General features: G+C 35.5%; 1 protein-coding gene across 8 annotated transcripts in view; it reads right to left on the minus strand.

The window, feature by feature from the left end:
- The window catches only part of LOC106165238 (zinc finger CCCH domain-containing protein 10), an 89308-nt gene that overhangs the window by 22878 nt on the left and 53445 nt on the right, over window positions 1–12985 (minus strand). For 6 of the 8 annotated variants that reach the window (XR_001238664.2, XM_013543351.2, XM_087012454.1 and 3 more), the window contains one exon: window positions 4257–4408. The gene's annotated coding sequence lies outside the window, so the exon portion shown is untranslated. Of the gene's footprint in view, window positions 1–4256; window positions 4409–7549; window positions 7849–8123; window positions 8147–12985 lie in introns of those variants that run through there. The other 2 variants (XM_087012457.1, XM_013543354.2) reach the window with 2 other exon arrangements.

Below are 12985 nucleotides of genomic sequence, written 5' to 3' on the forward strand. Positions count from 1 at the left end.
GCAATTTGTACAGACACATCTGTGTCTGTACATAAAAAATATGAATACTGTCTTAGAGAACTGTGTTACCTACTTTTCACAAATAAATAGACAAGTGCATAGATTCAATATTTCCATATAAAAATCGCTTGCCATCTTCCAGTCAGACTTGGTTGTGCCATTAAAATATTAACTCTTCTCTTCATCTGAGCTGCATAGTGAATTTTCTCTCTAAGGCCACACTTTTTTAATTTTATGGATGACATCCTGCGCGCGCACCGATTTTCGTCCGTTCTCCAAAAAAAAAAAAAAACCCCCCCCCCCCCCCCCCCCCAAGGAAGTCGGTTGTCGCAAACGTCGTTATTGAATTTGCCGGAAAATGCAATCGGCAATCCTCGGCTAATTCCGCAAGCTCCATGCTGTCATTGTCGACTGCGGAGACATCCGAGTAGTTCCGAGTGCGGAAAATGAGCTTTCTGCGCATGAGTATTATCACCACGTGGAAATATGGCCGCTTTGCCGTCAAATTCATCTCTAGCATTAATTTCAAAATACACGACAATTAAAGTCATAAAGAGAACGGGGCCGTCGTTTTGGATTGGTTTGCCATTGATATTGGACATGGAGATATCCCCTTTTTACAATTATACGAAAGGCTGGCCGCGACCAGCGATCATCGCCCGGAAAATTTCAGTGACATTCTGTCCAAAGCAGCACATAGGCTTACCAGGGTTTTTTTTTTGTAGCGAAAAAAAGGGTCGACAAGAGCGTCGTGGAATTTGGTGGACTGAAGGTCGGACAGGCCACCCGATAGTTGACTGCTACGTGTGAGTCGAAGTAGACAAAATGGCATCGACCGAAATTACGTTTTTTAGATTTGGTAGTAGGAAGCATAGGCCTATCTTTGCTTCATTTTTTAACAATTCTGAGAAGTGTTCACAATGCTTAAATTTTCTGAGAGTACAAATAAAGACACGCTGTTTATTTGATATTTGTTTTATTGATTGCTATACCAACAGAATGCATGAAATGACCTTAAATAGATTTGGTAATATGCAGCATAGGCCCTATATATATTCATGACTTTTTACCTTTCTATGAAGTAGGCCCTTTTCACAATGCTTTAATATTTTGAGAGCATGGATAAAGACATGTTGTTAGTTTGATACGTGTTTCTGTGGTAAATTAGTGTTTCCAGCTGTGTACTGAAAACATAACTTTTCTTAAGCAATTTTTTTTTTTGGACTGTTTTTTTTTTCGCCCGCTCGCACCGATTTTGGGGTCCCCAGAGGATGTCATCCATAAAAATAAAAAAGTGTGGCCTAACCTTTGTGCACTTCAATCTTTAAAGAAGGAAAAAATACTGTCTGCACTTAGGGACATGTTTTTAATGCTTCAGGGATCTACCTCAGCATTTTGCACCAAGTTTGCTTTGATTTTGTGCATTTTTTTATAACTTAATAGCATAATAACACTGACAAATGCCACCCACCTTTATACTATGCCAGATAAAAGACCAATTTATCAACCCTAAATGTATCAATCATACTTAGCGTCCTCCTCTTTGCTACCCATCCTATAACTAATTGTTCATATCACTATCTAATTACGTACTTTTCAGCACATTTAAAAGCATTTTCTCGAAGATGGATTACGGTTAAAATTGATAGCTATTTGTGCAATTTAAATTATGTATACACATTCAAATACGTTTAGGTGCATAACAGGTGAATGAAATATACATGAGAGAGAGAGAGAATATTATGAAAAATCTAAAAAAAAGTGAGATCCAGTCTAATGATCAAAATTGATCCACTGATCAAATTCTTCTAGATAAATTCTCTGCAAAAATTTATACTTACTGGAGTCTAATCACTGATGTAATCTAATTATGAAACAATAATGATTGATAAACTTCAAGCTACCTCAATAAGATAGGTGCCAGAATTCTTTCAAGGCAAAAATGGAACATTTATTCACTATAGAAGAGCGAAAAAATGACAGACACAGGTACGATAGAGCCTCTCCTTCCATGTTGAATGTGTGGTCGGTTAGATCATAAACCATAGGAAATTTCATATGCCTCATTCTCTCTCTCTCTCTTTCTCTCTCTCTCTCCAACACACACATGCAAGCACACATTCACATACATGCACATACGTGTGCATGCATGCATGCACATACACACACACACATGCACACACACCCTTATGACTAACCACTCCACATGTGTATGGAAACTGTTTAAGCTAAACCCAATGTGAACTGGTCTTATGGCTAGTCAGACCCGATACTATCTCAGAGACGAAGAAGATATATCTAAGAGACAGTCCCAGTCAGCTTCCTTTCCTTCTCTCAGATAAAATTGATCTGGTCTACCAGGAAGACATATTGATTTAAACGTCAACATATCACATGCTATGAAGAAATATGATACGAACAAAGAATTTTTATAACTTTGTCCTAAATCAGTGGCAAGGTTTTATTTATTGAGATAATACCGAGATTATTGAATTTGTATATCTTTGGACTTTTCAAGGTAAACTAACTTTAGTGTCTTAGTGATTTTTTCCCATTAATTTGAATTGTGTTAGTTGTGACAAAACGTAACTTAACTGCAGATTTGTTTTCTAATGAGGGACAGTTGTGTACCAGCGGAGGGTCTAGTTCTAATAAAGCTAGTAACTTCACTGCTGTCTAGTTGTTGTTGTATTCTTGCTTGTGACATGGGTATCACCCCAATGGCTGGCAAGCCCAGAAAGCAGTGTGCACTGAATATATTTTTTAATTTTGTCCAATTTGAGAAAAAAAAACACATAGTCACCTAAGACAACTGCATGCTGGGAATAAGATCGTAAAAAAAAAAAAAAAAAAAAAAAAATCAATTTCATTACCCAATATAGGTTTGTGCTATTTAGACATATCAAATATTATCCATAAACTCCGAAAAGGATGTTGGATTAACATTAGATACTTATTGAACCTTGAGGATTGAGTTAAAATGGTAAAATTAAAATACATCAATAAGTAGGGCGTTTGAAATTTAAGAGAGCTTACCATGGGCTTCAGAAAGCTCTAATGTCATAAATGCCAGCCTTATATTAAGAATAAAAAAATATCTAAAAGAAACATCAAAGAAAAGCCTATGTTCTACATACTAATTATCACAAAGTGCTACTGCTCCAGGTTTCACCTAGTATCAGAAAAGCTTAGCGAAGATAAAAGGAAAAAAATTTACAAAGAGAGACTTCCTTGGGGAGATGTCTTCATGACAATTTAGTCAGAATGCTGTCACCTTCATGAGGGAAGCGATCTGGTTGCCAAAACAATATAATATTCTGAAAACAGCATGCAGAAAAGAGGAGAGTGAACCACAAAATGGCTTCATTTTCTTCAGCCTAAAAAAGAAAGAGCCACTTAACATTTAAGATCAATGTTCATTACATTCATTCAATACTTAATACAACCCATCAATTTTTTTCCAAGACATAAAATAATATCCAATTCTTAAAAAAAAAAAAAAAAAAAAAAAAAAAAAAACTGTACCAATGTCTTTTACTTGTGCCAAATATGTGAACCAATTCACAATGTTATCGACAATGCCAGCTAAATATATGGTGCTGCAGTACTGAAGAACCTTTCCATCATAGCTCTGGTTCAGGAAAGGTGAGAAAATATTAACCTTTGTCTTGAGAGCACTCTGGTGTGCTGAGAATTATTATCTATCCCACAGCGCCAGAACAAAAATAAAAAAATAAAATAAAATAATAATAATAGCCACGGCACAAAAACAAGCAGTTTCCATTATGATTATCAAAAACACGATATTTTCATTTTCTTAATTTATCAAAATAACTATACTTACATGCCAAGCACAGACCACCTAAAATATATCATTTCATTTTATTTATAGCCCACAAGTCAGTGACCAGCCAGGATAATATCTCCACTGTTTCATGTCAGTTTATCTCTGAATTACTGGTGCAGATAATTTTATTACACACCTCGTTTTATTTCATGTTTCTATTTGAGTTGGTAACTCAACAGATGCTTACTCTGCTATGAAAACTGACCTTTCCATGTGCTTAACCTGTGTGTGTGTGTGTGTGTGTGTGTGTGTGTGTGTGTGTGTATGCGTGCGGGTATATAGAAGTGTGTTCATGTGTGTATGTGTACATGCATGCAAATATGTGCTTTCATGTGTGTGCGTGCACATGCATAAGCATGTTTAAAACATAAATAACCGTAACAAAATTACACCCACATCCTGTACTTACCACTGAATGTTCAGTGGAACTGTTTCCAGAAATTTCCAGACACCACCAAGGACACAAACTGATGACGAGCTCTCTGTCACTGCCCGTCTTTATACATCAAACAAATCCCAAGTGTTAAACCTCACTGACGTCCTCCTCTTCTTCCCTCATATCTGAAACAAAGTAAATGACAGAGGTCAAAATATATCAAGGCATATGTCAAATTAGATAATAAATCTACTTTGTCTGTGCATAGGGAAATCATGAAACTATCCTCCCATGTATAATGGGGTGCCATTTGTGTTACAGTAGCTCTAATAATAGGTGTCATTTAGGACAATTTTGGATATTGCTGGAAGTAAGATTAATATATCACATTGGGTAATATATGAGCCTCGTTATCTGTGCTTGGCCCAAGGGAGTATATTATACTGGGGCGAAGTGTTTGCCCTGATTTGCTTTTATTGGCTAAAATAAACGTTTTATTATCATTGGCTAATCTATTATTGATGTGGCTCACAATTTCATTTGTCAGTGCAGTGCAATGTTAATATCTGAAATATTAGCAAATTGCTTCCTGTTTCTGATTATTGGATTTTAATATCGTATCTCATTTCTTTCGAAATTTTTTTACCTCCTTTTCATGAATCATTGCTCGAGTCATTCCAGAAATTTCCTTTAATATTTCCAATTAAATAACTTGGTTTAACAAATCATTATTCTTTTAGACCTTCAGGTCTTTCCATCAAATTAGAAGGAACTATTGAAACCTTGTACTTGCATTTGACATAATGAGGGGTTTTGTCTTTACTGAGGTCTGAATTGGGATGTTTCTTTGCAGGAAATTTAGACTGATAAATTATGACTACATATGCATCATTTCTATTATTCATTAGCTTGAAATGGTCCGCTGCAAATTGAGTTTTCTAAAAATGAAATATGTAATTAATACGTTTTGTTAACAATTCTGTTATTCACTTTAATACATGTGAAACATATCAAATGGCACTCGGGGGTTTAAATGGATGTACTAGTAAATAAAGCAATCATATATATATAATTTATTTCTCCTATGTGACTTTTACCCCATTCACACTACAGTTGCCAAAATGCGCATTTCTATAATTCGGATTTTTCTTAAGGAATCCGATTCGGTATTGCGTTCACACTCGCTAAGCGAATCCGAATCCCATGTTGAAAATTTCAGGTTTAACTTCCTGTTTTGAACACTCGCGCATGCGCCGCACAGGAAATCTTAAAATACCAACAAAAATTTGTGACGACAAATGCAACTCAGAAGACATTCCAGCATTCTTGAGAAGTATAAGGTGGCAAAATAAGTTTGTTTCCTCATGTTGTAGTGAGTGGTGACCTCCAAATACGTTTGGTGCAATCGCTAAAGTAATAAACAAGCGTTCATAGATATCCGCACTTATCAGCACACATGCGCAGTAAGATCTGTACAGGTGTCCATTCCGGTAAGTTATCCGGATCGCGCTTAGAAATCCACCTCGCTTGCAGGATTTTGAAAATGCGCATTACAGAAATCCTCTTGCGTTCACACTACTGCATTTATTCGAATTGTGACCTAATTCGCAATTTATCCGGATAACTGAGCATAGTGTGAACGGGGTATTTGTTTGCAGGACTTAGCCACCTTTTGAAATTCCTCAAATCCTTCAACAATCATCATATTGGCTTCATTAGATAGATGATTCAGCCTTTTCTATACTGACTGCAGGCCATATAATACAACTCTACATATGATATTGAGAAAATTCCTCCTACATCTTGTTCTGACATTTATTAAATGCTGCAGTTAATCTAAATCAAAATGAACATATAGGTATGTTAGACAGCTGACACACCCCCATATATTAAATGCCCTTGCTAAGTGTACCATCCATTTTTTAAGATTCTTTCCATAATAATTGTTGTCTGTCACATAAATGCAGACAATGGGATCAAAGAAAAAGAAGACTAAAAAGGACAAAAAAAAAAGAAAAAAAAAGAATTTAGTTATTTCTGTACCACAGAAACAATGTACTTACATCCAATCATGCAATTGCATTCCACTAAAAACCTGTTTCTGTAAAAATGTGGCGACAAACCTGAACTTTTCTTTCAAAATATCCTTTAAATCCTATATATCACCTTTCATTTCAGACAGTCCACTCTTTGTCAACTTCTTGTTTTTTAACCTGTGTGAGGTTCAGTTACATATGTTTACAGGTTTCACTAGCCGATGAACAGAGAATTAAGTTTGGCTCAGATGGAAAATATACAATAATGTATATGCCAGTAGCTATATATTTCTTTTAAATTACTTAAATTTTTCACTCTTCTCTCCATCCAACCTTCCCTATCATCTCCTCTCTGAGTCTCATACACTATCTCCTTGTAAATCTCTCTCCCCTCTCTTTCTCATTCCATTCACTTTTTTCTCTGTACCTCCCTCACACTCTCCCTCTCTTTCTTTCATTCCATTCACCCCTCACTTCCATTAATTCTTTCTCTGCATCTCTCTCCCACCTCTCTCTTCCTCTTTCTTTCATTCCATTCACCCCTCACTCCCATTCATTTTTTCTCTGTATCTTCCTCCCACCGCCCTCTCTCTTTCTCTTGCTCTTTTTCTCTCTCTCTCTCAATCACACCTTGCCTTTTCCACTTACTCTTTCTCCACCCCCCCTTCCCTCTCTACCCCCCCCCCCCCCCCTCTCAAGTAATTAATTAACACACATAAAGAAAGGCAGACTTATCCGAATGTTCACAACTCTGACCTGTGCAGGCTGCTGCGGCGGCACGCATTAACTGTCACTTAGTCCCGGCCCATGTGTATCACATGTATCACCATCCAGACTTTGCTTCACAAAATTAAAATGATTCTGGCACACCATATGTGCAGTGCGCCCACGTGTATTTTGACGGCAAACCAAAATAATAAATTACTCACTGCTGTCTCTCAACTTTTCTCAATAAATTTGGCACGGTTTGCGCATTCTATCATTCGTAAAATATTTCAATTATTTAAAAGAATAAATGAAACAGTGAATGTAAATCCCTCCCTGTATTAATAATTTAAAATAAATAAACGGAATAGTGGATGGGAAGATGAACAAATGAATAGTCAAACCAACAAATATATAAATGAAAACAAATATAGAGACACACAAAGAGACAAGAATGTTACTCCTACGTGTGACAACAGAACAAATCTTTGTAACAATCAATCAATCAACAACAGATGTTATCTTCACTCTTATGATCATAATCACTTCAACTCGTTTTTTTTTTTCTTCTACCCGATGTGTTACCTGTAAGTCTGGCAATGCACGTGTCCCATTCGTGCTACATGGAATACTACTGTAGAAGTGCACTCACAAACACAATCTAAATGAGTATCTTGACCATCTGACCACTGAACCACCTTAACCACTACATCCACAGCTGGTATAAACAAAAAACAGGCACCTTGACCATCTTGACCACCTTGACCACAGCCGGGATGACAAACTGCTCGCGTCAAAACATGTTATCTAATTTTTGACAAATTATTTCATGCTTGGTTGTTCTTGTTGTTCTTAGCGAGACTCCTCTTCATGTTCTGACAAGGAGGCCAACACAATGGAAAAATTTGGCTTGCTGACAATCAAGATTCCATCTTGTTTGATGACAAAACATTCTCCTATGTTTTTGGCACTATTTCTCAGTCCACGTCTTATTTATAATCATCTGAGTATGTTGTATATGCGAATATGTAAAAAAGTCATGAAACACATAGTGCTGCAAACATTTTAGTCATCAATAAAGTAGACTATGTTTTCCTTCCTTTCTTTTTAAAACTATATTCAAATTAAAAAAAAAAAAACAAAACAAATTTCTACTCACAGAATCAACATATACTTCCAAGTCTTTTTCCACTTGCCTTAAACAATGGGCACATTCTGATATTGACTCCAAACCAAATGATGGCATTGTTGCTGATGGCCATTTTCATAGCTCCATCAATACTTTCAAATTAACAGCAAAAGAAAAAAAAACATAAGCACATCAATTATTGGGCCCTTGGATCCAAAAAATAGTCATTAATTTGACTCTGATTCCCATTGGCACTAGACTACAGACTTTTTAATTACCATGGATTATCCCTCCAAGGTGTTGCTGCCAAAAAGCATCTTATTGATTTTTAGAGTGCTGTAACTTCTCACAAATTCTGAGCCAAATTGTTGAACCTTATTTTCAAACACAATGGCAACAGGGGTAATGGTTTAAAATTTCTAAAAGAAGCAGGCTTATGTCAGATAGTACATTTTTGTAAGAAGCATTAAATAATGAACTTTGAAGAAAATTAACAATTTATTCAAGTAGATACTTAAAACATACAATCACCAGATTCATCACAGTGACTTGGCTAAGCATTTACAGTTATTGTTTTTTCTTGCCTATGGGAAAATGAAATTAATCTTGTTAACTAGAAAGAAAGATCCAGTTATATAATCCAATACTGTATCATTCTATAACAAGATAAAAACAAAAAAAAACAAGGCAGCAAAGCTGTCAAATGTACAGACAAAAAGCAGGAAATAACTATGCACAAAATAGGCTACTGTCAATTCTGATGCAAAAGTACATTATGTTTGACTGTAAATTCAACATCAAATTTTAATTATGCTCAACAGGTAATACCAATGAAAGTAAAATGTGTAACAAGCATAAGGCTTCAGGCCCATGAGAGTTCAAGTTCACACTTTGAAAATGTATAACTTCCAGAAAAAGAAGCCAATTAGACTGCTTTTCCAACTCAGGCTGCATGCCGATTTTCGAACTTGACCTCCGTTTTAGTAAGATCGATTACTCCTGAGAGTTTCACGACAACAGGCCTATCGGTTTTCCTTGAAATGTGTTTACAGTGTTGCATATATGTTGAAAAGTGAAAAAAAAAGCATAACTTCTACAATAATGGCCCGATCATCCTGATTTTCGAACTTGACCTGCGTTTTATGAATATTCATCAGCTCTTTAAATATAAAGCCCAAAAGTAAAACTGCCTTCCACTTATCGTGTTTACAATGAAAGTGCAAGGTGCCGGCAACGGCGATGACGGCGACGACAGACGCAGGTGATGGCAATATGTACAGACACATCTGTACATATTTACTGTACTGTTTGAGAACAGTAAGTGACATGGTTTTTCTTAAATGGTCATCATGGGAGCAGTGCCCAAAATAGGTTTTTTTCAAATTTTGATGCAATATTACATAATGTTTAACAGCATAATGACCATCAATTTTTAAGAATAAAATATTAGTATCATGGATATTCAGAAAATGTGACTAGCAAAGGTCTTCAGGCCCATGGAACTACAAAGCCACAACTTGAAAATGCCAAAATGTAAACAAGACAGCACTGTTCCGAAATGGGTTTATTTCCATTTTTAACAATTTTTAACATAAAACAAAATTAACAGTTTACTGCCATTTTTATATTATCAACTAAGAAAATTGATGAGATGGGAAAAGTATCAATAGAACAGTGTTAAATGTCCAATTTCCTCCATTCTGAGATTCTGAACATAGTGAATGATTCAATCTGACAAACTGCAATGATATGAATTTATTTCCATTTTTGAAACTTTATTACACAATACACAATACCAAGTTTAACATCATTTTTACAAAATCAACTAACAATGTTGTAAAGATGCAGGAAATGTCAAAAAACCACTTTTACATATCTTATTAATTAAATAATGAAACTGTTAACATGCCTAAGAATTGAATCTAAGGAAATGTAAAAAACAGCATAACTTCTAAAATAGTGGCCCGATTATGCTGATTTTTGAACTTAACCTGCAATTTAGCAGGATTGACCACTCCTGTGAGTTTAATGACAATTGGCCTATCTGTTTTTTCTTATATTGTGTTTACAGTGTTGCATATAAGCTGAAAAAAGAAAAAAAAGCATAACTACTAAAATAGTGGCCCGATCATGCCAATTTCGAACTTGACCTGCGTTTTAGTAAGATCAATTTTTCCTGTGAGTTTCATGACAACAGGCCTATCGGTTTTCGTTGAAATGTGTTTACAGTGTTGCATATATGCTGAAAAGTGAAAAAACAGCATAACCTCTACAATAATGGCCCGATCATGCCGATTTTCGAACTTGACCTGCATTTTATGAATATTCATCAGCTCTGTAAATATAAAGCCCAAAAAGTAAAACTGCCTTCCACTTATCGTGTTTACAATGAAAGTGCACGGCAACGACGGCGACGGCGACGACAGACGCAGGTGATGGCAATATGTACAGACACATCTATATATATTTACTGTACTGTTTGAGAACAGTAAGTGACATGGTTTTTCTTAAATGGTCATCATGGGAGCAGTGCCCAAAATAGGTTTTTTTCAAATTTTGATGCAATATTACATAATGTTTAACAGCATGATGACCATCAATTTTTAAGAATAAAATATTAGTATCATGGATATTCAGAAAATGTGACTAGCAAAGGTCTTCAGGCCCAAGGAACTTCAAAGTCACAACTTGAAAATGCCAAAATGTAAACAAGACAGCACTGTTCTGAAATGTTTTGTTTCCATTTTTAACAATTTTTAACATAAAACAAAATTAACAGTTTACTGCCATTTTTATATTATCAACTAAGAAAATTGATGAGATGGGAAAAATATCAATAGAATAGTGTTAAATGTCCAATTTCTTCCATTCTGAGATTCTGAACATAGTGAATGATTCAATCTGACAAACTGCAATGATATGAGTTTATTTCCATTTTTGAAACTTTATTACACAATACACGATAACAAGTTTACCATCATTTTTACAAAATCAACTAACAATGTTGTAAAGATGCAGGAAATGTCAAACAAACACTTTTACGTATCTTATTAGTTTAATAATGAGACTGTTAACATGCCTAAGAATTGAATCTGAGGAAATGTGAAAAATATGCTGAAAAGTGAAAAAAACAGCATAACTTCTACAATAATGGCCCGATCATGCTGATTTTCGAACTTGACCTGCATTTTATGAATATTCATCAGCTCTGTAAATATAAAGCTAAAAAGTAAAACTGCCCTCCACTTATCGTGTTTACAAGGAAAGTGCACGGCGCCGCCATCGCCATCGGCATCGCCATCGGCATCGCCATCGGCGACGACAGACGCAGGTGATGGCAATATGTACAGACACATCTGTGTCTGTACATAAAAAACAAGCAGTCTTTACTATACAGAATTGTCAAAAAAAAAAAAAAAAATTGCTTACACATATATGTTGTTCACACTGTAAACTTGCCTGACTGAAGTTGTTTTGTCCCTTGGTTGGAAACTCCATACCTTCATTCTGTATTTCAAAAGTACTAATTAATATTATAAAGAAATTTCTTGAACATTTTGGGTATTGCCAACCTCTGTATCTCACAGTGAAATACAAAAGTTCAGGGCCCAGTTTTTTATAGGGTGTTTAGCACTAACCAGCATTTAGAAAGTTTATCCACTGGAAAGACTTATGCACTGGTTAGTGCTAAATGCTCTTTATAAAACTGGACCCAGCACTTAGTCTAAAACAAAAATTCTACACGTCAACAGGACTAAGGGTAGCTAGCATATGTCATTTGCACATCAACAGACTCGTGTGCCATCTTCTTATATACCCAAAGAACCTTGGAAGTGAGAATAAACCAATTTCTGTATGAGCTACACTGATCTCTATAGATCATTGTTGCATAATAACATATTTTTGAGATATATGACTGCGGCAGTGCGGCTGATCATGATGTTATACCATGAGATGGATGGCAAGAACATGTGGTGCACCTCGCATACTGGGTGGTGCATCTACATCAGGCTTTGCATTTGTGAATTACATCACGTTGACTTGTAGCGATACTGTAATTACCTTATCAGGCAGAGATGAAACTTCTGGGATAATTTCTGTCATTGTAAACTGAACTGCTCTAGGACAAAACCAAAAACACTTTTTTCATAATCATCCCAAATGTAAAAAACCTGCCAATCAAGAGAACAATTTCCCATAGACTGATAAAACATGAGAACTGATTGGTCCATTCCTAGATTAGCATGTAAACTAACAGGTGTGTGGATGAATAAAACAGGTGTCATTTGAGGTAAACAATAAAACTGCATTTGAGGTAAACAATAAAACTGTTTGAAAGTCAATATTTGATATTTTTTGTTTTACTTCACGCTGGCATTGATGTAGAGACAGTTGCCTACCCTAAAAAAAAAAAAAAATAAATAAAAAATACTTTCTCCATTTGTAGATCAGCAATCAGTTTTATTTGGTGTGTGTGTGTGTGTGGGGGGGGGGGTAATTAAAACTGTATAAAAAACCCCTATCATAACTTGCGGGCTTGTGGTCAATATGTCTGTGGCCTTAGTTTCATATCTTCCATCAATTAATTTCATCATGCTATATCCCTGGAAGTCCCAGATGAGCAGAGGACGTGTTGTTATGAAAGTATTTGAGGCCCTAGCAATAAATAACACTGGTGAACCACGCAAGTATTGTAAAGAAAAGACTCTGTCACTGTCTTTGTATGACTACTATTAAATACACAGACATTTTTCTTCATACGACAAATTTATGTTGCAAGCGTACATTGCCAACAGGTCGACATTTTAATCTTACAAGACATTTTGGTAAACATATAAATCTGCTGACATATACTCTACAAGCATGAAAGGCAAAAAAAAAAAAAAAAAAAA

The sequence above is a fragment of the Lingula anatina genome, chromosome 5, assembly GCF_051362555.1.
Source record: "Lingula anatina isolate TDL-2025a chromosome 5, LinAna3.0, whole genome shotgun sequence".
Classification (NCBI taxonomy): domain Eukaryota; kingdom Metazoa; phylum Brachiopoda; class Lingulata; order Lingulida; family Lingulidae; genus Lingula; species Lingula anatina.